Source organism: Xenopus laevis, chromosome 1L (genome assembly GCF_017654675.1).
Source record: "Xenopus laevis strain J_2021 chromosome 1L, Xenopus_laevis_v10.1, whole genome shotgun sequence".
Lineage (NCBI taxonomy): Eukaryota > Metazoa > Chordata > Amphibia > Anura > Pipidae > Xenopus > Xenopus laevis.
Genome location: NC_054371.1, coordinates 48,407,692 through 48,433,125, shown reverse-complemented (window position 1 = coordinate 48,433,125; position 25,434 = coordinate 48,407,692). Strand labels below are relative to the sequence as shown.

General features: G+C 39.5%; 1 protein-coding gene across 4 annotated transcripts in view; it reads left to right on the top strand.

The window, feature by feature from the left end:
• Positions 1-11,748: 11,748 nt before the first annotated feature.
• Positions 11,749-25,434, top strand: part of LOC108698820 (teneurin-3) — a 299,615-nt gene continuing 285,929 nt past the window's right edge. For 3 of the 4 annotated variants that reach the window (XM_041589114.1, XM_041589120.1, XM_041589113.1), the window contains exon 1: positions 11,749-12,518. The gene's annotated coding sequence lies outside the window, so the exon portion shown is untranslated. The remainder of the gene's footprint in view (positions 12,519-25,434) is intronic. The other variant, XM_018230661.2, reaches the window with a different exon arrangement.

Here is a 25,434-nt window from a genome sequence, read left to right as displayed (position 1 = left end):
GGACCTCCTCCTCATCACTCATTATGTCCATCTCTATCGTGTTCTCTGCCAGAATTAAATCTGGTGTAAGGTCCTCATCTCCTTCATCTTCTTCTGGCAATAATGGTTGCGCATTACTCAGTTCAAGAAACTCATTGGAAAATAACTCCTCTGACCCCAGTGAAGAAGGGGCACCGGTGGTGGAGGAAGTGTTACGTGGGGTGGCCATAGCAGTGGAGGATGAGGAGGATGTTGTGGTAAAGTTAGAAACGGTAGAGGATGGGGTGTGCTGTGTAAGCCAGTCAACTACCTCTTCAGCATTTTGGGAGTTCAGGGTCATTGGCTTTTTAAAACTGGGCAATTTGCTAGGGCCACAGGATTGCATAGCAGCACGGCCCCTAGCACGGCCTCTGCGTGGCGGCCTGCCTTTGCCTGGCATTATTTTTAAAAAAACAACAACAACAACAAAAACTCAGTTGGTTTTTCTGGAAACGATAATACACACAGCTAGATGGCGGGTTGAAGAAAACACTGTGCAAATAATGCCTACAAAGTCAACGTATACACTACTACAGCGGTGGATACGGATTACGTAAAATATATGAATGCTGCTTGAAAAAAAGTAACTCAAGTGGTTTTTCTAGAGACGATAATATTATCAATATTTAGACAAAATGTGAACAAGGTCACACAGCTCGATGGCGGGTTGAAGAAAACAGTGTGCAAATAATGCCTACAAGGCCAACGTATACACTACTACAGCGGTGGATACGGATTACGTAAAATATATGAATGCTGCTTGAAAAAAGTGACTCCGGTGTTTTTTCTGGAGACGGCAATATTATGGATATTTAGACAGAATGTGAACAAGGTCACACAGCTCGATGGCGGGTTGAAGAAAACAGTGTGCAAATAATGCCTACAAGGCCAACGTATACACTACTACAGCGGTGGATACGGATTACGTAAAATATATGAATGCTGCTTGAAAAAAGTGACTCCGGTGTTTTTTCTGGAGACGGTAATATTATGGATATTTAGACAGAATCTGAACAAGGTCACACAGCTCGATGGCGGGTTGAAGAAAACAGTGTGCAAATAATGCCTACAAGGCCAACGTATACACTACTACAGCGGTGGATACGGATTACGTAAAATATATGAATGCTGCTTGAAAAAAGTGACTCCGGTGTTTTTTCTGGAGACGGTAATATTATGGATATTTAGACAGAATGTGAACAAGGTCACACAGCTCGATGGCGGGTTGAAGAAAACAGTGTGCAAATAATGCCTACAAGGCCAACGTATACACTACTACAGCGGTGGATACGGATTACGTAAAATATATGAATGCTGCTTGAAAAAAGTGACTCCGGTGTTTTTTCTGGAGACGGTAATATTATGGATATTTAGACAGAATGTGAACAAGGTCACACAGCTCGATGGCGGGTTGAAGAAAACAGTGTGCAAATAATGCCTACAAGGCCAACGTATACACTACTACAGCGGTGGATACGGATTACGTAAAATATATGAATGCTGCTTGAAAAAAGTGACTCCGGTGTTTTTTCTGGAGACGGTAATATTATGGATATTTAGACAGAATGTGAACAAGGTCACACAGCTCGATGGCGGGTTGAAGAAAACAGTGTGCAAATAATGCCTACAAGGCCAACGTATTCACTACTACAGCGGTGGATACGGATTACGTAAAATATATGAATGCTGCTTGAAAAAAGTGACTCCGGTGTTTTTTCTGGAGACGGTAATATTATGGATATTTAGACAGAATGGGAACAAGGTCACACAGCTCGATGGCGGGTTGAAGAAAACAGTGTGCAAATAATGCCTACAAGGCCAACGTATACACTACTACAGCGGTGGATACGGATTACGTAAAATATATGAATGCTGCTTGAAAAAAGTGACTCCGGTGTTTTTTCTGGAGACGGTAATATTATGGATATTTAGACAGAATGTGAACAAGGTCACACAGCTCGATGGCGGGTTGAAGAAAACAGTGTGCAAATAATGCCTACAAGGCCAACGTATACACTACTACAGCGGTGGATACGGATTACGTAAAATATATGAATGCTGCTTGAAAAAAGTGACTCCGGTGTTTTTTCTGGAGACGGTAATATTATGGATATTTAGACAGAATGGGAACAAGGTCACACAGCTCGATGGCGGGTTGAAGAAAACAGTGTGCAAATAATGCCTACAAGGCCAACGTATTCACTACTACAGCGGTGGATACGGATTACGTAAAATATATGAATGCTGCTTGAAAAAAGTGACTCCGGTGTTTTTTCTGGAGACGGTAATATTATGGATATTTAGACAGAATGGGAACAAGGTCACACAGCTCGATGGCGGGTTGAAGAAAACAGTGTGCAAATAATGCCTACAAGGCCAACGTATACACTACTACAGCGGTGGATACGGATTACGTAAAATATATGAATGCTGCTTGAAAAAAGTGACTCCGGTGTTTTTTCTGGAGACGGTAATATTATGGATATTTAGACAGAATGTGAACAAGGTCACACAGCTCGATGGCGGGTTGAAGAAAACAGTGTGCAAATAATGCCTACAAGGCCAACGTATACACTACTACAGCGGTGGATACGGATTACGTAAAATATATGAATGCTGCTTGAAAAAAGTGACTCCGGTGTTTTTTCTGGAGACGGTAATATTATGGATATTTAGACAGAATGGGAACAAGGTCACACAGCTCGATGGCGGGTTGAAGAAAACAGTGTGCAAATAATGCCTACAAGGCCAACGTATACACTACTACAGCGGTGGATACGGATTACGTAAAATATATTATGGCTGCTTGAAAAAAGTGACTCCGGTGTTTTTTCTGGAGACGGTAATATTATGGATATTTAGACAGAATGTGAACAAGGTCACACAGCTCGATGGCGGGTTGAAGAAAACAGTGTGCAAATAATGCCTACAGGGCAAATAATGCCTAAAAGGTCAACTTATACACTACTACAGCGGTAGTAAAATAAAAAAAAGTAAAATAAAAAAAAAATGAATATTAAAAAAAAAAAATTAAAGTTGGTGCTGCTGAACTACTAGGAGCAGCAGATTAGCACACCAGTCCCACTCCCCAACACTGCTAGACTAATAGCACTGGGCTCTTATAGTAGTAGTAGTAGTAGTAGTAGTAGTAGTAGTAGTAGTAAAACAACAAAAAATAAATAAAAGCAGTCCTTACAAGGACTACTGTTATTGCAGCAGTCAGCAGATGAGATCAGAAGCAGGACAGCTGCCCACTGCAGCTACATACAGAGCACTGCAGTAGAAGGTAGATTACTAGCCAGCAAAGCTACCTAAGCTTAAATGTCCCTCAAACCCCTGCAGACTTCTGTCCCTCCAATAACAGAGCAGTATCAAAACGATTACTAGCCAGCAAACTTTCAACTGTCCCTGAAATCACTAACAGGCAGCACACAGGCAGAGTGAAAAAACGCTGCAGGGCTTCGGTTTTTATAGGGAAGGGGAGTGGTCCAGGGGAGAGCTTCCTGATTGGCTGCCATGTACCTGCTGGTCTGGGGTGAGAGGGCAAAAAAAAGCGCCAACAATGGCGAACCCAAAATGGCGAACGTCGCGCGACGTTCGCGAACTTCCGGCGAGCGCGAACACCCGATGTTCGCGCGAACAAGTTCGCCGGCGAACAGTTCGCGACATCTCTACTTGTAACCTAACAGTTCAAATCTTAGTTCTGCTGCTTCCCTAAGGCCAGGAACTTGTAGGGCAGCAATGTAGTAGAATCCTTTGTAAACAGGATCAGGCTTTGGAAACAACCACATAGGTTAGTCTGCTGCTCTCATTATGAGCATAATACTGAAATTCCTCATACAGGTATAGGATCTGTTATCCAGAAAGCTCTGAATTCCTGGAAGACCCTCTCCCTCAGACTCCAGTTTAATCAAATAATTTAGATTTTTAAAAAGGATTCCCTTTTTCTCTTTAGGGACAAAACAGTAGCTTGTATTTGATCCAAACTAAGATATCATTCATTCTTATTGGAAGCAAAACAATCATATTGGACTTATTTTATGTTTAAATATTTTTTTTTAGTAGACTCCATTAGTACTTCAAATTATTAAAAATTCTCTATAATAATAATAATAATAAAATTAATAATAATTAGGGATGCACCAAATCCAGGATTTGGTTTCGGGATTCGTCAGAATTCCGGCCTTTTTCAGCAGGATTCGGCCGAATGCTTGTGCATGGCTGAACCAAATCCAAATCTTAATTTGCATATGTAAATTAGGGGCAGGTAGGGAAATCACATGACTTTTTGTCACAAAAGAAGACTTTTTACTACTTGTTGTTCCTTTCCTGCCCCTAATTTGCATATGCAAATTAGGATTCAGTTCGGTATTCAGCCGAATCTTTCACCAAGGATTCGGGGATTCGTCGAATTGAAAAAAGGGGATTCGGTGCATCTCGAATAATAATGATAAAAGTGTATTTTGTACTTGATTCCAACTGAGATATAACTAATCCTTATTGGAGGCAAAACAATCCTGTTGGAAGTATGTAATGTTTAAAATACTTTTAAAATTTAGGGGATTATTTATTAAAGGTCAAGTTGTGTTTTTCCCCCAAAAAATTCAAGTTTTTCAAGGGTAGTTTCACTAAAACAGGATAAAAAAAAAATAGATTTATTATGCCCCCACTCTGCTAAAAGCCCAAATCCAAAAATATACCAGCTAAAACCTGCCAAGGCCATGTAGGAGTCAATGGCAGAGGTTTCTTGAACCATTTGAAGATGTTACTTGCCTTCATGATTTTTGGATTTTTTAAGGTGGTTTTTGCTCGAAAACTCAATCAATTCCAGGTATTCAAGGTTTTTTTCAACGATAACTCAATCAATTCAAGTATTCAATTTTTCCTTCCAATTGCATTCAATCGAGTTTTTTACATTTGGTTTTTTTCATAAATAAGCAAACATTCGTATTGTGAGTTTATTCAAGGTAGAAAAAAACTAACCAACTTGACCTTTGATAAATAACCCCCTTAAAGTAAACAGATCCAAATCAAGAAAACCCCAGGTCCCAAGCATTCTGGATAACAGGTCCCATACCTATACTTACAGTCTATTCCTTCAAACAGATCACTGTAATATACAGGTAAGCAGATGGTTGGTTGCCAGACCCATTTTACTAGCCTTCCCATTTTTTAAAATCACCAGTTATACTCAGGGGAGAATGCTTTATGATTAAGTGTATACTCTGTTGATGAATAAGCCATTTACTCTCCCTACTATTAAAGGATTTGTGCATACCAGACAGGGGGGAAATTTCGACTGCATATATTAATGTATGCATTTTTTTTTCTTTTACGCACATATGGTTTTGATAATTCTCATGGCAAAGAGGCCAAAAAATGTGCTTATTAAATAAATCCTAACCCCCGCACACACATTCTGGTTTACTGGATAACTTACCAGATGTACAGAGGCAAGCTACAGGCTTCTGGTTTCAGCCTTTACAACAGAGCAACAAGCAAGTGTCCCTAGTGGTATTTTCCTTGTACTGCATGCACTTTGCTTACACTACAACAGGAGATAGAAGGTATATATATATATATATATATATATATATATATATATATATATATATATATATATATATATATATATATATATATATATATATATATATATATATATATATATATATATATATATATATATATATATATATATATATATATACCTTCTATTTTCTTTTGAATGAATCCAGACCATTTAAGCAGGTTTTACATATAAATGAGACAGAGGAAGTTATACTTGTTTATATTTGCTGCCTGCCTTTCGTTTCCAGCGGAGTGCATAAAAATAACAGTATTACGGGGAAATTAAGCATCAGGATAGCAAGCACTTCACTGACATAATTACAGGTCAAGCGGCTGTTTCATGTTTAGCCCATGTTGATAAATGCTTGCAACTTCTGAGCCATAAATGGTATTGAGCGGGAGCTTGACAGCTCTGTTGAGAGAACCAAGTGATTTTTCCGCTAGAACTGGAGAATCGAGGCAGTCATTAAGAGCTTTTTGTTGGATTTCTTTTATTTCAACATATGCTCAGATCTCATGCAAACCAAAGCCTTGTTTTAGAGATCAAGGACACAAACTCATGTAATTACTACAAATAATTCTTAAGACTTTATTAATTACAGGCTGCAGGAGTGGAGTATTTCTTCTCGCCGTACCATCCTGGAGAAATGACCGTTGCTAGAGGAATGGGGGTGATAGATATCTCTAAGCTGAAATAGATTTTTTCATTGTTCAAGTTCACTAGTTAAGTACACTTCTGAGAAAGACCTGGTGATTCAGAAACATGGTATAGGAGGGTCCTCAACCCTCTTTTACCCGTGATCCACAATAAAATATAAAAAAGTTAGTTCCTAGGTGTGCCAAATATGGGCTATGGCTGGCTTTTAGTAGTGGACTACAGGAGGCTCTGTTTGGCAGTACACCTGTTTTTTTATGCCATTAAAACTTGCCTCCAAGCCAGGAATACAGTGGATGTTACTCCACTGGGAGTAACATCCAATCGGTTGGTGAGCAACATTTTGCTTATGAGCCACTGTTTGGGGATCACTGGTCAAGATGATGGCAACTAGACATCAATTATTAATTCATATCTTGGTGCTGTTTGGCTCCTGGCGTTTAGTGCCCTGGGACCTTAACTTGCAGTGTGAGGGTATTCTTCATCAGAAACAGCCTGGATAAGACAGGCTTGACTGCATAAATAGCATAAACCAATAGGATAAGTGTAGAGAAACTCTTACAATGTAGGAACTTGGCTGGCAAGAGATGGTTTAGGAAGAGACTTGAAGAACAAACACAATTAGAATGAGGTAAGATTGATCAGAGCAAATTCTGAAAGAGATAATCAGCTAATGTTGTCATTTATTGGCCAACTTCAGTTTGAGTGTTGAGTTCTTTCTTCACCAACTATTTTAAGTGATTGCGTTGCAGTCTTCACAGATACTATTCACCTGCTCCGTTTTTAAAATCTGGTGTATGCTTTCATATCAGTGTGGGAGGGTTATAGGTCAAGGAGAAAGTTCCTGAAGTCTTTTGGGGTGAGTATGTACTTGCTTTCCACAGTGTTCTTTTGCACCACCACTACACATGTTGCTTAGAACATTGGCCAAAGTTTTGTGTTGGTCTCATCTGACCCAAAACCTTTTCCCCAGTGCAATTTGGTCAGTTTCATGCTCTTTGGCAAGCAACAGATGTATTTTTTCATGGTTCATTTTGAGTAATGGTGATACAGCAATACATACAGCTCTTTTAATGGTTGGCCTATAATTAGATTGAAAGATCGTGGTGCTAGCTTCCTGCTGTGGTGCTGCTTTTCCTTAGCAGGTAAAGGGCACTATGTTAATGGAGAGGTACAAATACTCATACTCAACATCTCAGCCTGATACAAAAATGTAAGTTCATCTTTCAATGATCCCACACAAAGGCCAAGGTAATAGAAGATCAAGAACAAAAAGGTGAACGTCCTACAATGATCCACTCAAAGCCCTGATCTCGACTTCAACTAAAAATGAGTGACATTATTGGAATATTCTGATGCATGTCACACAAATTCATCATATTAAACTGTACAACATGGAGCAAATGTGACCTAAACAATAAGCCACAATTACTCCCAGAGTACATAAATATTTGCTGCCAAAGTTTATTCTACTTGGTTTAAATAAGTGGGGATTAATCAAATTCTTCCGCTTTTTATGTTTTTTCTTTAGGATTTACTATTCAGTTAAATGAGAATCCGTTAATGGTCTGAATCAAGACTTTGCAAATAAACACAAACATATACAACTCTTTATACACACTCCCCCATTAGCTTGGTGTTTGCATACATTCTAATGAAATAACATATTTTGTTTTTAGCAATAGTCCTGTGTTTATTTGCATATTAATCTGCAACATGTCAAAGCAATTTTCTGGGTTTTGAAGATTCCAGTGAGTTCTGCACTTTCTCTTTTCCCTCATGGATTTGCAGCAAAATATGTGTCATCTGAGAAGCCTCTAATCAACAGATGAAACGGTTTTTTGTGTTCTTCTTTTTTCAAGTTGTAAAACTTTGGCTTACTAGGTGCAATCTGAAAAGTGCTTGAACTTTCCTGTAGTTTAGAGAAAACTAATCTAATAGCACAGCCCTTCCCCGAATGTGAGAGAGTAAAGGCTCTTCATTATATGGGAGCAAAAGTAGAGGAAATGTCTATTACCTTTTTATTTTTTATTAAAAGACTATTTTACTTTCACCCTTCATGCGAAAGTAATATTTGGTAGTACATCTTGTTGTCTTCATTACACATATTCCTTCTCTGTGCGCTTGCATGTATACATATAAGCAAGAACTGCCATATTGTTTGTTTCATCCAATACATTTTCCTAGTAAAAAAACAATTTCTTTATAACTGCTGTTCTGGTAACTATGAAGAGCATATGTAGTGAGATAGATAGATAGATAGATAGATAGATAGATAGATAGATAGATAGATAGATAGATAGATAGATAGATAGATAGATAGATAGATAGATAGATAGATAGATAAATGGGATAGATATAGATATAGATAGATAGATAGATAGATAGATAGATAGATAGATAGATAGATAGATAGATAGATAGATAGATAGATAGATAGATAGATAGATAGATAGATAGATAGATACTTTGGATATAAAGATACATGGATGGATAGAAGGAGGGATACATGGATAGATAGATACATGGGCAGAAAGATAGATATAGACGGACAGAAAGATAGATAGATAGATGATAGATAGATAGATAGATAGATAGATAGATAGATAGATAGATAGATAGATAGACAGATAAAGGTCCTTTCAAATATTTTAAGGCCACCAATTTAAATAAAGATCCTAATACTGATATTTTGCTCTCTCGATGTTTTATTTCAAAGTAGTAAATCTATAAATGAGATCCCAATGTGTTATTGTATCATGTTAGATAATATCTGAATGGGAATTTGCATGCAAATACTGATTTTTCTTGGTGCATACTGACGTTTCCAACGTACATTAAACATTTTCAGTAATTTCAGATGTATTTCTTAATTACCAATCTGAAAGCAGACTGCACAAACATTTCATTAGAAATCAGCTCTCGTCCAGCCAAGACTTCAGTTCCCACAATGCCTTGCACGCCTCTGTTTATTCTATTTCTCAGGTTAATCCCAGAATTTGCAAAGCATTGTGGGATCTGGAGTCCTGGTGGGCGGTGAGCAGACTGCCAATGCAATGTTGCTGTGTTGTGAGTAGTCAGGGAAAGGAGGGAATGGTAAGAGAGAGAAAAAAAACACTTTCAACTGCAGTTACATATAAAAATAACTGTGAAAATCATTTACATTTTTAATGAATATTTATTGGAAATTGACTTTCATTGTATAGAGTATTTTCACTGAAAAAAAGTGTGCTTATATAGGTTTAGATTCAAATCTGCAGATGCATGTATATAATGGTGTTAAACTATAACATAATCTGCCTTGTAGCCTTTTATGAACAGTTTTAAAAAAGCTGTGATAATTAACTGAGGATCCAGAAATATATGTCCTTTCTGCCTTCCTTAAACACAGCCCTGGGCCCTCAGCTACTCTCCTTCTATCTGTGAGGTACAGACTAAAAATGCAGGCAGGGCGATATCAGGCTAATCTGATTGTTCGGCCCTAGGGCCAAAATGATTGGATTAAAATTATGGAAATAGGCACTGACGGGACGAGGACCACTTCAGCTAGCACATGTGTTTCTCGATCGCAGGGGAAAATCAAACCTTCCCGATCTTTGGCCAGATATCAGTCGGGAGGGCCATTGGAATGCCCCATACAAGGGCAGATAAATTTCCGAATGGGGACCTAAATTGCTATCTTTAATCTGCCTGTGTATTGCCATTTTAAGATGTCATAGAAATTAGAAAGTCATTATTTATTTACCTTTTGTGTACTTGAAATGCCAGGGCCTATTTTTAATGCCAGACCAGACCTTTACCCCAGTTGGATGTAGGAGCTTTGTCATCTAACTGGTATTTGCTATAGGAAAGCCTTGCCCAAGGCAGAGAGGGTGCAAAGTAGGAAAACAGCTCTAAGCACAGTTAGCCTTTGAAGAGTGTCTGGATGGCGGCATTTTTGACCATACATCTGCCGAGCATGGACAGCTTGCTTCAAATCATCCCATAGATTTTCAATTTTATTTAAGTCTGGGGATTGTAGTGGCCATTCCAGAATATTGTACTTCTCCCTCTGCATAAATGCCTTTGTAGATTTCCAAGTGTGTTTAGGGTCATTGTATTGTTGGAATATCCAACCCCTGCGTAACTTCAACTTTGTGTCTGATGTTTGAACATTATCCTGAAGAATTTGTTGATGTTGGGTTGAATTCATCCGACCCTCGACTTTAACAAGGGCCCCAGTCCCTGAACTAGCCCCACAGCCCCACAGCATGATGGGACCTCCACCAAATTTGGCAGTAGGAAGCAGGTGTTTTTCTTGGAATGCGGTTATATTCTTCCTCCATGCAAAGCACTTTTTGTTATGACCAAATAACTAAATTTTTGTCTCATCAGCCCAAAGCACTTTGTTCCAAAATGACTGTGGCTTGTCTAAATGAGCTTTTACATACAACAAGCGACTGTTTGTGGCGTTTGTGCAGAAAGGGCTTCTTTCTCATCACCCTGCCATACAGATGTTCTTTGTGCAAATTGTAATGAATTGTAGAATGATGTACAGATACACCATCTGCAGCAAGATGTTCTTGCAGGTCTTTGGAGGTAATCTTTAGGTTGTCTGTAACCATTCTCACAATCCTCCGCATATGCTATTCCTGTATTTTTCTTGGCCTGCCAGACCTGGGTTTTACAGCAACTGTGCCTGTGGCCTTCCAATTCCTGATTACATTCCTTACAGGTGAAACTGACAGTTGTTGAGATAGCTTTTTGTAGTCTTCCCCTGGCCTAAACCATAACACTGAACAATCTTTGTTTATAGATCTTTTGAGAGTTGCTTTGAGGATCCCATGCTGTCACTCTTCAGAGGAGAGTCAAAGAGAAGCACGACTTGCAATTGGTCACCTTAAATACCTTTTCTCATGATTAGTCACACCTGGATATGAAGTTCAAGGCTTAAAAAGCTAATCCACCCAATTTGGTGTTGCCAGTAATCAGTATTGAGCAGTTACATGCATTCATATTAGCACAATTACCCAAATTTTTGCACAGCCAGTTTTTCACATTTGATTTAATTTCATACAACTGAATACTGCTTCACTGAAAATCTTTGTTCAGAAAACACCCTCGTACTCAGATGTTCCTGGGAAATGAAAGACATGCCACTCTGGGGCTGCAAGAGCCTAATCCGCTTTTGAAGCACACTTTAATCGAAAGACACACCACTGTTATCTTTTTTTGTTTAAAGTGGAGTAAATTATTATGCAGGCTGAGAGGGGTTCCCAAACTTTTTCACATGACTGACTGTATATTAATAGACCCAATTACTTATGATCAGTGTGCCCATGGTACATTTACATCACTAGAGAGACATAAGGGGTGTAAGCCTCCACAAATCAAATCTCTAATGAAAGAAACTTTTCTGCAAGCATTTTTCAGTAGACACTGTTGACATGTCTTTGGGTTTCATTTGAAAGCTGAATAGCAATGTAGAACAGTATCTGTGCGTCCTTGATTGTCTGCCCTGCTAGTCCCGACTCTAGCGCGCTACATTGTTGCCACAGTCACAACCGCCGGGGCAGAGAATAATAGCAAAGGACAGAGAAAAGTAGCAATTACTAAACACTTTCCTCGGCACGTTGCTAAGAATGACATTTTCTTTCGTCAGATCTGGATTTATATGTAAGTGTTTATATACAAGGGCTTCTGCCCCGGAGGCGCACGGAACTTCCACGATTGATTGAAGGGGAGAGCGGGGACTCGGGTGAGAGAGCGGGGACTCGGGTGCCAATAGGGAGAGAGATGGGACTCGGGTGAGAGAGCGGGGACTCGGGTGCCGGTAAGAGTTAAGGGAAGCCCGTGTCTGCCCCCTCCTTCTGCCTGGGTGTAAACAGAGGAGCGTCAGCCTATCCTGTGTGACTGGCGTTGAGCGCTGGGAGAGAGAGAGATCCAGACTCTGTAACGTGATACATTGTAGACTGGTACTTGCACTTGTACAGGCTCAGCTCTGCCCCTCGCTCACTCACACTAACACAGACTCACTCACTAACACACACACACACACACAGGGGTCGGCAGCCGAGGAGCACACGGTACCCAGCAGCCCCCCCTCCCTTCTGCACCTCGTGGCACATTCCGCCTGGATCCGCTCCATCCTCACTGCGCCCCGGTGTAACGCTGCTGCTGCTGGAATGGGAGGAGGCTGCGCCTGTTAGAATCCCCCTCTTCACAAAAGCACCATTAGCATCTGAAATGAGGTGGCATTTTAACCCCTGAGGGAACCCACTGAAGATCCACAGAGGTAACAAAAAAATGTTGTTTTTTTTTAATTCTGTTGCTTTCTGTTTGGAGCTGCTCATTTGCCTTGTACTGAAGCAGTAGACTAGGAGGTGTGAGTGGGGATCCCACCATGTCTTTTGTTGCATGTAGAACACACTGCTTGGTGCTGGGGCATATTCAGTCTGCAGACCTCTACTAAATGTAGTACAACTTTAATTCTAATAACGCCTAGGGCTGTTTCTCTCTATAGTCTCAGCCATGGCTGTCAGGGAATGCTGGGCTGTGTAGTTCAGTCAGGACTGGGGTGATGCAGGAAACGCATGTATATGTGGGTACAGTGAGCAGAGGACAGGGGGGCTCCCTTCATTCAATGGGCCTGTGGCATCTATGTACTGCAATCTCATCTCATTCCATGTGTTAGTAGTGCTTCCTTTCACCCTGTTCTCTTCATTCCTATTCATATGCCCCCTTTGGATTGTAAGCTCTTGTGATCAGGGTCTCAGCTAATATGTATGCATGGGTCACTCTTGTTGTACAGAGCAGCATGTGAATAACTGATTAGTGGCATAAGTGGCTAATCCCTCCTGAAAACCCGGCAGGTAGCGTTGCACAGCCCAGACAATGTACAGCAGCAGCAGCAGGGCTGGGTGAATAAACGGTGCTTATTGTCCAGCGATTCCCCAATGGCATGTTGTTCCGGGTTTATTGTCCACTGGCGTTGCCCAATGCCGTGCGGCTCCCTGACTTGACAGATTAAGGTGGGGGCACACTGTAATTTGGGGATGTCCACGGCTTTAATATAATCAGATGCAGTGATGGGAGATTGTGCAGTTGAGGATTTGATTCCCCCACCTCCCCGGAGTGGAAATACTTTCGGTAATTGAAAGCAGATTCCCGTCTGGAGTTGTGCAAGGCAGGGGCTTCTTTTCTTAAAATAAACCTTTTGTTCGGCCAAACTTTCTTAAATGTTCGTAGATCTGCGCCTGACCATTAATAATTTAGCCCGATAAATTGCCCATAATTACAGCTGGAATTAAGTCAATGGAACTCTTACGCTCAGTGAATGCTTAGCAGCCTGTGCCTATCTCTGGACGTGTCTGTGTGTGTATTAGTATTGTCAGCTCTGCGTACAAGTGTGACATTGTATCCCCGCTCACATCCCGCCTAGCATGTTGAATGTTTCCCTTAACTCCTTGTGCTTTCTCAGTTCTTAGCTTTAACCAAGACAGGTCGGAACTTCCAACTCTGCCTATTGTAGCTGGTTCTCCTGTTATCTATGAACTCTCGGTCACCCCAGAAAAATGACACAAAAATCTGATTGTCTGCAGGGATTTTTTATATTCAGGACACAGGATCCTAGTATGAAACCGTACAGACAATAGACTGAGCAGTTCTTCCCATGTGGGCACCCAGAACAAAAGGTGATGGTGAAGGACAGGAATTGGAAGGTGTACGTTGAGTAAAATCAGCTATATTGCAAATGGATTCCTCAGTACAGGTGCCAACGCATTTCATGCATGCATTAGGCCCCTTGCTATAAAGCACAGATGACATGGATACGCTGGGCATGAACAGAACCCTCTGAAAGCAGTAAAGAAACTTCTTTATGGCACTGACCATTTCATTGGGATGTGTGCTTTATGGCACTCAAGGTGCTAAGTGCTGATGTCAATAAATAGTAGATATTGGTGATGCAATCAATAAACAGAATTGTGATGTAACAAAAACGAAAGCGGCGTTAGCTCCCTTTAATTCGTTGTTTTTTGTGTAGCGAGGGATACCCTGGCGTTGATCGGGGGGGGGGGTTTAACTTTGTGGTTTTGTCTCTCTTTCCAGTGGAATTGATTGTCTCGCCGAGGTGCGAGGGATCTGCACTGTGATTTAGTGGAGCTTGGTGGTGGGGTGAGCAAGTCTTGGCTCCTCATCTGAAGCCTAGCATTCTCATTTGGGCGATGTGAGATTAAACAGGAAAGAGGGGGGATCATCCCTGCACGATTAAAATACCTGAGAACATCTGATATTCTCCACAAGGGTCCCTGATGAGGTGCGACCTGACGCGCATAGTGATTTACTATATAGAACACTATAGTGTGACTCATACAAGAACGAAAGGCATAAAGTACATTTATTGCTACAAGGACTCTGCAGTTCAACGCTTGCCAACTCCACATAGACCCCATCTTGTAAAAAATAAAAAAAAATAAAAAAGAGAGAGTAAATGTAACTTTGTAGATCAGATTAACTCATTTGGCCCAAGAAGAACAGATTGAATTATTTGGTGCAAGACGAGCCCTGTAGCAGCACCAGTGTTGTTTCCCAGTGCAGAAGCTATTTATTTGTACCATGAAAGCTGACTTTTGTTGAACTCCTCCTAACCCCTTCCAGACCAGCCATATTGATTATGCGCTTCACTTAAAGCCCTGCATAAGCAATCAGTGCATGTATTATAGTGCAGGGGAATAATCAGAGGCAGAACTTGGAGCATTACTAACAATCGTTTACTGTAAGGTTCCAATCCGTGAGGCTAATCCGCTGAGGGATAGGCAAAATCTATTGCTTCTGCTTTATATTCAAGCAAGAAACAGAAGCCCAGTACTCACAAAGGGAACGTTGCATTACAGCCGGCAATGTCCGGCCAAGTTTCTCCATCCAGGGCTGAAGTCATAGGGCGGTGGGACAGAGGTTTAACAGCAGTAGAAAAATGAGTATCTTGGAGTGCACTTCAATGCAGTAAATCACTCTGTAAAATTCATGTAAGTGCTTGCAAGGACTGGAACACAACTCTCTCCTTCTTGTGGGACTTGCAACAACTATTTATCACTCTAAAGGGAAGTGTGTGTGTGTATATGTAATATGTACATTATTGAATCTGTGGATTCATACAGAAAGAAATAAACTACATGTACAACACACACGCGTGTGTGGACAAATAAGTAGATACATTGGCTAGACCGATATAAAGATACATGGATGGATAAAAGGAGGGATATATGGATAGATAGATGATAGATAGATAGATAGATAGATAGATAGATAGATAGATAGATAGATGGACAGAAATATAGAGATACACATGCAGATAGATAGACAGATAGATAGATAGATAGATAGATAGAGGGACGGACTGAAAGATAGCTACATGAGCAGAAAGATAGATACATATGCAGAAAGAAAGATAGATACACAGGTACATAGATACACAGATAGATAGACAGACAAACGGATGGATGATAAATAGATATATAGCGGGACGGACTGAAAGATAGCTACATGAGCAGAAAGGACGATAGATACACAGGTAGATAGATAGATAGATAGATAGATAGATAGAAAGATAGATAGATACACTGATAGAAAGATATAATACATAGATACACAGGTAGATAGATAGATCTATAGTCACTGTACAACAGACTTTGTACTTTATAGACCATTTCTTGACTCTTATGGGCAAACGAGAAGCACCTGGGACTTCAATGGGATTCCTGGTGAGACTTAAATGCTTTTCATTTGTTTTAGCTTCATGTTTGTTTTTATCTATCTGTCTGTCTGTATCATAAAACAGTTTGTAAGGTATATGAGATTTGGAAGACTGTGTGTGTTTATAAGGAGAGGGCACAAAGTTAAGTCGACCATTAGAACAAACTGTGGGTGGAACACCCATCACTTATAGTGGGGATCAACTCCATAAATTAATTTAGCACTCAGTTGTCAGTAGTATTTAATTATAACATCTATTTTTATTTTAACTTCTCTGCTTCCCCAGCCCCCCGGTCAACTTTAACGTGCCTGGTGGCGGTCAACTTTTCCTGCTAAGTAGCATTTATTACTCCTGGACTGCAGAAGAGGGAAAGTGATGGCTTCTTTAATGCGAGTAGCATTCTTTTAATTAATGCAGGGAGATGGATTAAAACCCTGCATCGGCGGTGTTTGTTTCTTTAATAGACACATTATATAAGTGTTGCTAAGCACCTGTCACCAGGGCCAGTAACTTAAAGTGACCCAGCCACTGCACTTACACTGAGCTATGGTTTAAGTGCATTTCTAAAGCCTTCACAAGTCCCCGGTACAATGGCTGTTGAGAGGAACAAAATCCTATTTTTCATTGTGATTGCCAATTAAAGGATAGAGCTTCTAAGATTCATTCCATTCAGCTTCAAAATCCCCATCCAGTTTAACCCTTTTCCATGAAACTTTTCTAGCCCCCTCTGGTGGAGCATATGGTGAAGTTTGCTCCAGCCTTTAGAATTGCATGGCAGCCAGTGCTTTGCAGTCATACCTGTATCCGAAATAAAAGCCCCTTCCAAGGATAGTGGTAATGAAGGCATAAAATGCTTCCTGCACAATGTATTTTGAATGCAGGAGGACTCTTTTATTCTACTACTTTCTTTTCTGTCCCCCTATTTAAACGTGACATGTATTGAATGCAGCAGATACAATCAATTCTTCAGGTCCTGCACTGAATCCGGACCCTGCGATACACGTGACTTTATTTCCAATGCACCTTTTGTTATTTGTGGCGTGCAGTTTATTCCTCTTGCCGCTGAATAGGAAAATACAAATAAAGGAATTTCTGTATATCGTGGGGCTTTGTTTGATCCTGAACCCCTCTTTATATCTTCCAATTGTCATTGCTGCCCGTGTTAACGGGCTTATACGCTTTTGCTGAAGAAAATGTCACATGTGACTAAAGGCAATTAGCAAGACATCCGTAATCATTCCATTGTGTGATCTTTTTTCCTGTTTCTGTGTGTTTTGAAAGCGTTCCATTTTCAGACAGCAATTTCATGTCTAATATGCCTCATGACCATCATTTATCAGGAAAAAAGCCACATGGTGATTCACCAATTAAAATGCGTTGCCTCTGGATTAATTCCAGCCACGGCTCAATTATACATATGACATTTCAGACGCCTTTACAGTTTCACTGGGCTTTTTTTTTAAAATAAGGTTTGTGGGGGCACTTCATTCAAGAACTCTTTAACGAAAGAGGTGGGAAGTAGTTACATTTCACAAGAACTAAAAAAAACAACATTTCTTCTCTCTCAAACAATTTCAATACAATTTCAGTTTATTTAGGAACAGAAAATACAAAATCCTGGCTGAAATCGAACATTTGATCTTTCTTTTTGTTTTTAATCAGCCAAAAACCAGAACCTCAGACCTTTGGAAGTGCAGCAGAAGCGCATTCCTCTGTGTCCTCAAGCTGCCAAAAAATAGAAAGGGGATGGAGGTTGTGGCTTGGAGCGTCTCCTCCGAGGAACAAAGAAATAACTTTTGTTGTCCCTTTGACACTGCTGATTTTCTCTCTCTCATATATATATATATATATATATATATATATATATATATATATATATATATATATATATATATATATATATATATATATATATATATATATATATAGACTATAGGTAGCCGGCACAACACGTATAGAAGTGTATGGTGCCTGGGTGCAGAGCTGTATACTCGTATGTACAAGAGCCCAATAGAAACTAGCACTCATAGGACTTATGGTGGAAAAAGGAGTTTTATTTAAGCTTAATTAAAACTCCTTTTTCCACCATAAGGCCTGTGAGTGCTAGCTTTTATTGGGCTCTTATACTGTATATATAGTGGGGAAGGAGGAGGGCTTACAAAACAGTTTTTCAGTTAATACTTAGAATGCTGGACTTCTATGCATTTCACATAGATGTTTTCATTGGCAGATTGTAGGACAAGATAAAAAAAAAAAAAGACACACTAGATTTTATAAGGGTGCCCCAAGTCCAGGTTTTAGAAAACTTTAGAGAAACGGGCCAAATCCGTGACATTTCTGCAAGAGTCAGATTCATTGAAATCCTGGTTTTCCTGTTACTTCTCAGCCTGGGATATCTGAGGACAAAGCATTATACCTCATATCACATGAAATATTGATGATCACAGCTTGGTTTCGGTTGTTACAGTGAATCACAGTTGACATTGTGATGTGTTCTTGGATAGGACGGCCATGAGGGGCTGCGGGGAATACACGTAGACTTAGCCTCCGTCATTCCGTCAGGTCTTGAAAGGCTTTTTCGATGGAGATACTCTGAATCCACAGTTTTTGGATACAGGGCATGCCAACTTCACCTTGAAATAGTCTAAAACCTCAACTGTAATTTGCATATGTAAATATAAGCAAAATCCAAACCATTACAATACCCTGGGAAAAAAACTTTTATGTCCAGTTCTTTGAAGTCACATGACTTAAAGATATGGCTGCAAACTCCCAAACAGCAAGGAATGGCAGCAACATTTGGGCATCTGCGCCTATAAGGCACCCATCCCCCAGCACAATAATATATATATTGCTTTCTGGGGCCCTGCTGCATTGTATTTCCATAAGTATGTGGATAATTTGCTTCATAATAAAGCTAGGGGGAAATTGCCTGTGCTTTATTTTTCCGCTTGCTGGAGGGAACTCTCATTCTTGCACCAGTTTATCATGTCGTGCCTACGGCAGTTTAAATACTCTGTAATTATTACAACATCCTCTGCAATAAGTGCAATTTGTATGTTTGTACCTAGAGTCCAACATGACTTCATTTTTTACAAACAAAATAACAGTTTCCAAGCAGAGCATGTTTTAACATGTGTGACATTTTTCATACCCTGACTAAATCTGTTGTATTCCCACGGTCAGATAAACCTTTAGCATGTATCAGAGAAGGTCAGGGGAAGGTCATAATAAAAGAATTGTTCACCTTTACTCTTCCTTATTTTTTAATCATAAAAAATTACAGCTTTGCAGAATAAGAGCAATTTTCAATGCATAATGATTGTTTTACAGTTATCTGTAAATGTATTTGCGCTGAAATTCAGTATCTGCCATCCCTTTGTTAGTCTATGCACTGCTGGTTCTTACTCTTAAATAATGTACTAAAGCCATTTTTCATCTAGTTAAGGCTCCAGTTCCCACAATGCATTACAAGTAGTTGACATCCCTGTGACGTGTGCAAGGCATAATGTGAATTGGAGTCTTGGCTGGGGTAGAAACGACATTTGCTACATTTTTCCGGATTCAGGAAGTCATGCATAGAACAGAAATGGCTAGAGAGATTCTATTTTAAGTCTGCTTTTGACACTATATACTATACATATAGCATTGTTGGGGGTCGCAACCTACTAGTCCTATTCAAGGTCAAAGTCGAGACTTAAGATGGACATAGACACAAAGATCTGATCAAGGATTCGTACTATTTTCGGACCATGTGTGGAGAGTCCCGACATTTTTCGTCCGGCGGAGATCGGTCGTTTGTAATTTGTCACATGACTCATCGAAACCTGTGTATTATAATGAATAAAGTACTCCCTCTTGCAAAATATGAGCATATTAGAAAGTCACCTTGGCCTTTTTATACGGTCATGGAACTCCTCAGTAACTTATAATATCCTTATATTTTTCAAGAGTGGGTACTTTATTCACTATGTAATGGAGAGTCCGTTTGCTGGTAGCAGCAGCCCCTGTAGGAATCCCAAAGCAATTCCTTACTCAATAAGGCCTAAATGTGTGTGGACAAACTGAGAATGTGTAATTATATATGCAATTATGTACGAACAGATGGTAATGGGCACCCACGCTAGCATCCCAGATACAGGTAGATTTGAGAGAGGAGACGTGGTGTTGGTGCTTGGGTGGGGCCCTGTCTGGGGAGAACAAGAGAATGTTTCTACGTCTCGCAGATGGAATCCAGACTTGTTTGTGACACAAGACAGATAATTTGTTGCCAATCTGATAGGAAGCACATCAGCCTGCTACATAGAGCTCATAGATTATTGCCTAATAGCAGTTACATTGCAGACTATTGGCACATTATCATCTCTCTTTTATTTTATTATATATTTAAAAAAAAAACGATATATATATATATCTTCTCACTTCCATTTCCAGATCTCATTACATCCGGCTGTGGTGTATTGTCTGCAGTCTGTGAGAGATCACATGTCCCAGGAGGAGAGAAGGCCTCTGCCTTTGAGTCCTGTAGAGATAGAGCAACAAAAACACATGGAGGGTAAAGGGGAAGCACCTTCCACTTATAGGAGGAAAATGGCCTGCAGGATCAAAATGGGAACAATTCTTGAAACAAAGAAAATGTGACCCATTGAGTTGCACCCCGCTTCACCCCATCTACCAGAGAATTGTGTTCAACTATTAGTTAACTTTTAATATGTTATAGAACAGCAATTTACAAGCCACTTTTCAACTGGTGTTTAATATTTATTTTTTGTAGTTTTTGAATTATTTGCCTTCTACTTCTGACTCGTTTCAGCTTTCAAATGGAGGTCACTTAAACAAATGGTCTGTAAGGCTACCAATGTATTGTTATTGCTGCTTTTTATTATTCATCTTTCTATTCAGACCCTCTCCTCTTCATATTCCAGTCTCTTATTCAAATCAGTGCATGGTTGCCAAGGTTAATTGGAACCTAGCAACCACATTGCGGAAATTGCAAACTGGAAATATAAATTGAAATAATTAAAAAACCACAGATAATAAATAATGAAAATCAATTGGCATCAACTCAACTCTGCATCATACTAAAAGGTAACGCAAACGTGAACGACCCCTTTAAAGGGTGTAACTTAAAGGCTTGACTTTTCTTTGTTTCAAGGGATATAAGAATTATGGATGCCACATTGATGTTCCCCCTTTATATGACCAAACCAGTGCATTGACATATTTAAGATCTCTAAGACAGGAGGAGCACGTTGCTCCCATCTAGCATATAAAGAGAGAATATTGTTTGGACAAGGCTGTTCCTAGGATGGGTTTCAGGGGATACTGGCAGCTGTAGTTTAGAGGTATCCTGGAGTCTAGATTTTGGACTGGCTTAGAATATAGAAAATTATGGCCTGTATGAGATTTCATTACACTTAAAGAAAAAGAAGCTTCTGCTATAGAACATTTATATTTGCAAAGCTTGCCATGAAGTGGGGGTATACTGTCTCTGACTTTCTGAAGGTTCAAGGCATGCTAAAAGCTATAGTTGTGCAGCTTCTGGGGACACGGGAAATTTTAGTAACATTGGCTGGGCTGAACCTATATTTTTTAATAGAAAGCATCAAGATTTCCCTTCTGCTTTGACCACTGCTGCTAATGGCACCATTAGGGGTGCCATTAATGGAAGTTTGTATAACCTCTGAGGTTATATGACATCTCCAAATAAATCAGAATAGTTCAAAATAACAAGCTATGCCTTCTTATTCTAATGAATCCAAAACTTACTAAGCCTAAAGAAGTTTTTTTTTTTTTTTTTGTTTTTTTTTAACTACCTGGCTGAGGTTTGGTGAATACCATGGCACCATCACCATATCTCGAGCTGTAATATATTCCTATTTGAACAACCTGTTGCCAAAATGAATAGAGAGAGCGATGTATAAATTAATTGTGCTCATCTAAAGGAAAGCACCATGAACACGTATGGATCTTCTTCCCATAGCCCCGGGTGCATTCAATCTATTTCCAATACTATTAGGTGGGTAATGGCTGCATTGTGTCGCAGAACGATTCCATTTGCCTCCTTCTCTCTGGGAGCTAAATGGGTTAAGTTCATAAACGGTTTTAAGTAGTTATTAAGGGAGCTTGAAATTGTAGCCTGAAACCCTTTCTAGGTTACTAACTTTAAATAAAGCAGAATGTTATGTTTAACAATGCTAACATTGTTAACCTTCCCTAATTATTAAACACTTTAATTTTAATCATCAATTTGAAAAAAAAAAAGCGTGCCAGAGCAAAGGAGACAGCTGGTTAAGCTCTTAAAAGTTTCGATTCCCGCGATAGCAGGGGGGCAATACATCTTCTTAATTAAGTGAATCTTTGTTTAGGGAGATGCTTAAAGGCCAGTGTACTTAAATAAGGCTATTTAGATTTGTGATAAGGTCGATGGTAGACGTAAGTGAGCAGTTTGAGACTATTATCCTACTGAGCAGAACTGGAGCATTATGGCATTGCAGTTACATCATACAGTAGTGACAACATTTCCAATTAGCTGATTAATCCCATGGTTGTCGGATACAGCAACATAACTATTAGGGACAGATCATGCGTTGAAATCACAGGCAACCCTTGGCAAGCCAGCTGTTGCATTCTGGGAGTTGTAGTTTTTTTTACAGCCAGCACGACAGACGTTTTGCAGCAATAAAAATGCCCATAGACTCCAATGCATTTAAAAAAAAAAAAAAAAAAAAAAAAAGTTGCGTAGAAAAACACCCATTGACTTCAATGCATTTTGCAAATGTTTGACGAAGCAAAACGGGACATATTTGCCCATCACTAATCTTTACCTTTTTACATTTAATTAAAGGCCCTCATCGCATATAAAGGAATTCTCTTTCACCTATGAAAAATGCTTTGAAGATTCGGCATTTATGATTAAAATTGCCTCAGCTGAAGCCCTATTTAACCCTATTTATAATGGTGGTACATTTTTGTTGCTGTTTACTGATTCTCACTGCATTTAGGGTAGTCAGCTGTTATGACACGTTTAATGGGCTAGTTCACCTTTTACGGTGTTCTATACAGTGGGAGTTAGAGACAAACTGGTGTTTCAGATGTTAACAGCTGGTTTGTCGCTACTAGGGTTGCCACCTTTTCTGGAAAAAAAATACCGGTCTTCCTATATATTTATCTTTTCTCCCTATTAATAAAACATTGGGATCAACCATCATTTTTACCGGCCAGGCTGGTAAAATACTGGCCAGGTCGCTACCCTAGCAACTAGGCAGCAGTCTGAAAGTCAGCTTCGAAAATAAGATAACAGAGGGCCTTACAATAATGTGGAAAATACATTAAAAAAGGATCAGAAAAAAAGCCCATTAAAAAAGTCCCTTAGAATATTACTATGATCGTCCCCTTTAATACTTTTCTGTTTATATGTCTTACCTAACCACATACCGTATTCATTCCTTTTCTTGTCACATTCCCCGTCGCCCTATTTCGATGTCAATCCGTAAGTCTGTGATACAATAAGACAAGCCCCCCGACGTTCCAGATTTCTGCTCCTGCGTTTATTTTGTGCGTTTGATGGATAGGGGCAGATTTGTCTTCTCATTAAAAATGCAGCTGCCTGACCATTCCATCGCTGCTTTTAAGACTCGTTTAATGATAATGTTTGTTCTCTTTGCAATAAGGCTGCTGTTACGGCTACTTTTTAAATTGTTATTAAGCAATTAGGAGAAGAGACCTGCAGCCTTCAGTTTTTAGCTCCGAGAGAGAATTTTTGCTCCTTGAGTTTGGGAAAATGGTTTAACCCCCGAAGGCCTGGCCGAGTTTTGTGTCCCGTGACGATGCCTGGAAATGGTATCTATTAAAGAGAATAAGCAAGACATTTTCACAGCGAGTTGTTAATTTTTCAAGCTTGGATAGGGGCTTTGAAATGTAAAACCTGACATGTTTCATATCAAATATATTCAAAACAACCTATTATTTTGTATAAGCGATACATAAATTACGTTTACAGCAAGGTAAAAACAAGCAAGTCTTTAAAGGCACTGTCTCTCTAATGATCAAAGTGAATAGAATGCAATTCCATGGGCTTATTTGTGTTTTTCTACGCTGATCACCTCCCTATCTGACCTGTATTAGCCTTTTTGTTTCTAATGAATGTAGCCTTTGTGCTCTTGCTGCAGTATGCCGAGTAATGTTAGAATCTATAAAGGCCATTAGACGGATAAGCATGATGGGACTTGTAGTCCATAGTATCCAACATGTAATTAGTTTGGTATGCAAATGGTATATTTATTTATATATTGTAATTGAAAGTTATAAAACATCACACTTTTAACGTGTTCTTCTCCTGAGCCCTGCAGCCATTGCTGAAGTGCAGCTGCTAACCAAAGCTGTTCCAGGATGCTGGGAGTTGTGGTTCAATAACATTAGGTTGCACATCCCCAGTCTACATGTAGAAAGGTGGAAATGAACAGAATATGTGCGATCTTGGGAAATAGTCAAATATCCAGTTTTTACTGTATTATGTGTGCGGTACCTAGGGGCGATTGCTAGTGATGATGCAAGGTGTGCAGCAAGGTGTGTAACTTGCATGGGTGCACATCGGTGATGCATAAATAAATGTGAATCATAACGATAAGCCGTTGTCATCTTATGATGCAATTTGTAGAATCAGGGCTGAATATGCAAGCCACGGTGATGTAAATGCCTGTAAGTCAGTGACAAGTGATTGCTTCTCTTGCCGTGAGAAAACTGCTGTGTCCCTGGACACTTGGTGTTCCAGTTTCAAACTTGGGTCTCAGGGGTTTTTAAATAATCAGGGGCTTAACATGTTATCTGAAACAGGTAGACTTTCTGTTAATGTGCTGCTCAAAGTGTATATATTTATTGTGTGTGTGTGTATGTGTGTATATATATATATATATATATATATATATATATATATATATATATATATATATATATATATATATATATATATATATATATATATACATTCACTCAGAAAGAATTACATTTTTTTTTTAAAATTGAAAAAAAAAAATTATTGCAGAACTAAGGACTGACGTTTCGGAGTGAATGGAAATTATTTGATGATTCTGCAACCAGGCGTAATAATGGCTTTTGTTGAGTGCCGGTAATATAGTGATATATATATATATATATATATATATATATATATATATGTGTGGCCCCATCTTATCCAGTGTTTGGGATCCCCAGGCACTGATTACCAAGAAGGAGCATGCTCACTTGTAGACTTGTAGTCGGATCCTGGTTGGTTTTAAGTGCTCCTGGACAGTTATGGTTGCCCCCCAGTCTTGTGCTGAACTTAACATGTGAATGATACCAATGTATCAGAGCACCACTCATGATAGTGTTCAGGGGTAGATTGAAGAGACCTAACATTTACTCCCTGTTGTCCAGAAAACTCAGAATTACGGGAAGGCCAGTTCCCATAGGCTCC